We start from the raw sequence: 4,355 nt of genomic DNA on the forward strand, positions 1-4,355 counted from the left end.
TTTTTTTTTTAAGAGTTTTGCTCTTGTTGCCCAGGCTGGAGTGCAATGACGCAATCTTGGCTCACTGCAACCTCCGCCTCCTGCGTTCAAGTGATTCTGCTGCCTCACCCTCCCAAGTTGCTGGGGTTACAGGCACCTGCCACCACGCCCAGCTAATTTTTTGTATTTTTAGTAGAGACAGGGTTTCACCTGTTGGTCAGGCTGGTCCTGAACTCCTGACCTCAGGTGATCCGCCCACCTTGGCCTCCCAAAGGGTTGGAATTACAGGTATGAGCCAACACGCTCGGCTCTAATTTTTCAAAATAACTTTATTAAGAAACAGGATGGGCCAGGCGCGGTGGCTCACGCCTGTAATCCCAGCACTTTGGGAGGCCGAGGCGGGTGGATCACCAAATCAGATCAAGACCATCCTGGCTAACACAGTGAAACCCCATCTCTACTTAAAAAAATTAGCTAGGGGTGGTGGCGGGCGCCTGTAGTCCCAGCTACTTGGGAGGCTGAGGCAGGAAAATGGTGTGAACCCAGGAGGCGGAGCTTGCAGTGAGCCAAGATCATGCCACTGTACACTGCACCCTGGGCGACACAGCGAGACCCCGTCAAAAAAAAAAAAAAAAGAGAGAGAGGAGGCTGGGTGAGGTGGCTCATGCCTGTAATCCCAGCACTTTGAGAGGCTGAGGCAGCAGGATCGCTTGAGGTCAGGAATTCGAAACCAGGCTGGCCAACATGTTGAAACCCTGTCACTACTAAAAATACAAAAATGAGCCAGTGTGGTGGCATGCACCTGTAATCACAGCTACTTGGGAGGCTGAGGCAGGAGAATCACTTGAACCTGGGAGGCAGAGTTTACAGTTAGCAGAGATCGCGCCAGTGCACTCCTGCCTGGGCAATAGAGGGAGACTCAGTCTCAAAAAACAAAACAAACAAACAAAAAAAAAACGGCCGATCGTGGTGGCTCACGCTTGTAATCCCAGCACTTTGGGAGGTCAAAGCCAGTGGATCATGAGGTCAGGAGATAGAGACCATCCTGGTTAACACGGTGAAACCCTGTCTCTACTAAAAATACAAAAAATTAGCCGGGCGAGGTGGTGGGCACCTGAAGTCCTAGCTACTCAGGAAGCTGAGGCAGGAGAGTGGCGTGAACCCGGGAGGCGGAGCTTTCAGTGAGCCAAGATCATGCCACTGTACTCCAGCCTGGGCGACAGAACAAGACTCTGTCTCAAACAAACAAACAAACAAAAAATAAAGAAGATAAATAATTCATAACCAAAGGAATGGAAGAGTTTACAGCACGTTTGCTATACCCCATGGCAACTTAGAGAAATGGGCTGGGCTGGTACCCCTGACAAGGCAACAGTGCTGTGATTCCTCATTTTCAATCCAGTCTCTCTTGGCCACTAAGCCAACTAGTTCCAGCTTTTTCTGGAGACAAGTCAGGTTGCCCTCCCAAAACTTCCCTCTTCATACAGGAGCCCTCTTCTACCTGACCTCTGAGATTTCTCGTCCAGCACCTCAGCGAGGGCTTGTCTGATGCTGCTGTACTTTGTCTACCCCCCCAATCACAGGAGTCCGTAGTTCCTAGAAAATCTATTTTTACTCCAGTCTCAATCCATTTAATAAACTATATACAAAATCCAGGTATGGAATCTCATGTTACTACCTTTGGTCAAGTTACGTATTTTCCCAAACCTGCATCTAAGCTTGATCTTTCTCCTGCGAAAAACATCTTCGGCCTGGTGTGGTGGCTCATGCCTGTAATCTCAGCACTTTGGGAGGCCAAGGTGGGCGGATCACCTGAGGTCAGGAGTTCAAAACCAGCCTGACCAACATGAAGAAACCCCATCTCTACTAAAAATACAAAATTAGCCAGGTGTGGTGGCACATGCTTGTAATCCCAGCTACTCAGGAGGCTGAGGCAGGAGGATCACCTGAACCCGGGAGGCGGAGGTTGCGGTGAGCCAAGATCATCGCGCCATTGCACTCCAGCCTGGGCAACAAGAGTGAAACTCCGTCTCAAAAACAAACAAAATACAAAAATTAGCTGGGTATGGTGGTGCATGCCTGTAGTCCCAGCTACTCAGGAGGCTGAGGCAGGAGAATTGCTTGAACACGGGAGGCGGAGGTTGCAATGAGCCGAGATCATGCCACTGCACTCCAGCCTGGCGACAGAGCGAGACGCCATCTCAGAAAAAAAAAAAAAAAAAAATCTTCCTGGGCCAGGTGCGGTGGCTTACACCTGTAATCCCAGCACTGTGGGAGGCCGAGGTGAGGGGATCACGTGAGGTCAGGAGTTAGAGAACAGCCTGGCCAACATGGGGAAACCCCGTCTTTACTAATAAATAAATAAATAATAAATAAACAAAGTAGCTGGGCGTGGTGGCACGGTCTGTAATCCCAGCTACTTCAGAGGCTGAGGCAGGAGGATCAGTTGAACCCAGGAGACAGAGGTTGCAGCGAGCTGAGATAGCACCACTGCACTGTAACCTGGGCGACAGAACAAGACTCCGTCTCAAAAAATTATATATATATATATATTTCTGGGTATTTGGGTGTTCTCTCTGCCAGCTCGCTGCCCAGCTTGTCCATGACCTTCTCCTCAATACAGAAGTCTGCACCTCTGTCCAGTCTCCCACTTAATTCACAGGACAGCTCTAGATCTCTGCTTACCTGCCAGAGACAGTCAGACACCTGGACTGTGGCACCCATCTGTCCAACCTCGCCCAGCTCAGATCACCAACCTCATCGATTTCCTTGCAAAACTTTTGACTTCCGCCTTGGACTTTGGCCCCTTAAAATTTTATCTTTGCAGATTTAGAATATGACATTGCTTTGTAGATACCATAATAAGGTTACAGTAAAGGGATAGCTATTCCCTCCCAAATTACATTTTCTCTAGATTGGGCCATTCTTGCCATTTTTAACATTTATTTATTTATTATTATTATTATTTTGAGACAGAATCTCACTCTGTCACCCGGGCTGGAGTGCAGTGGTGTGATCTCAGCTCACTGCAAGCTCCGCCTCCCAGGTTCAAGCGATTCTCCTGCCTCAGCCTCCTGAGTAGCTGGGATTACAGGTGTGCGCCACCATGCCCAGCTAATTGTTGTATTTTTAGTAGAGACGGGGTTTCACCATGTTGGCCAGGCTGGTCTCAAACTCCTGACCACCCGCCTCAGCCTTCCAAAGTCCTGGAATTACAGGCGTGAGCCACTGTGCCCGGCCTCATTTCTGGTCTCTGTTCCTGCTTTTCCTGCTGGGCGTGCCACATGGCTACAATCATCTCACCAGCCAGGGCCTCTGCCCGTGTGCAGCTCTGGAGAGCTGCTCTTCCCGTCCAAAGGTGTGCGATCCCCTACAGTCCACAGTTCCCAGTTCTCCCCTCCACATGCCTGGAAGCAGGACACCCCAATCTCTTTAAGAAACCAGGTCTCGGCCGGGCGCAGTGGCTCAAGCCTGTAATCCCAGCACTTTGGGAGGCCGAGACGGGTGGATCACGAGGTCAGGAGATCGAGACCATCCTGGTCTACACGGTGAAACCCCGTCTCTACTAAAAAATACAAAAAACTAGCCGGGCAAGATGGCGGGCGCCTGTAGTCCCAGCTACTCGGGAGGCTGAGGCAGGAGAATGGTGTAAACCCAGGAGGCGGAGCTTGCAGTGAGCCGAGATCGCGCCACTGCACTCCAGCCTGGGTGACAGAGCGAGACTCCGTCTCAAAAAAAAAAAAAAGAAAGAAAGAAACCAGGTCTTGCTGTTGCCACGCTGGGGTGCAGTGGTGCAATCAGAGCTCATTGCAGCCTTGAACTCCTGGCTCAAGTGATCCTCCTGCCTCAGACTCCTGAGTAGCTGGGACTACAGGTTCAGGCCACCACATCTGGCTATATTTTATTTTATTTTTATTTTTATTTTTTTTTTGAGACAGAGTCTCGCTCTGTCGCCCGGGCTGGAGTGCAGGGGCCGCATCTCAGCTCACTGCAAGCTCCGCCTCCCGGGTTTATGCCATTCTCCTGCCTCAGCCTCCGAGTAGCTGAGACTACAGGCGCCCGCCACCTCGCCCGGCTAGTTTTTTGTATTTTTTTAGTAGAGACGGGGTTTCACCGTGTTAGCCAGGATGGTCTCGATCTCCTGACCTCGTGATCCGCCCGTCTCGGCCTCCCAAAGTGCTGGGATTACAGGCTTGAGCCACGGCGCCCGGCCTGGCTATATTTTAAATTTTTTTTTGTAGAGAGAAGCTCCTGCTATGTTACCCAGGTGGTCTTAAGTGATCCTTCTGTGGCTTCCCAAAGTGCTAGGATTACACGAGTGACTGCTGTGCCCGGTCGTCTCACCTTCTTTTGACATGGAGCCCCAGCCTTGGGAG

The sequence above is a fragment of the Piliocolobus tephrosceles genome, chromosome 19, assembly GCF_002776525.5.
Source record: "Piliocolobus tephrosceles isolate RC106 chromosome 19, ASM277652v3, whole genome shotgun sequence".
Taxonomy (NCBI): Eukaryota; Metazoa; Chordata; class Mammalia; order Primates; family Cercopithecidae; genus Piliocolobus; species Piliocolobus tephrosceles.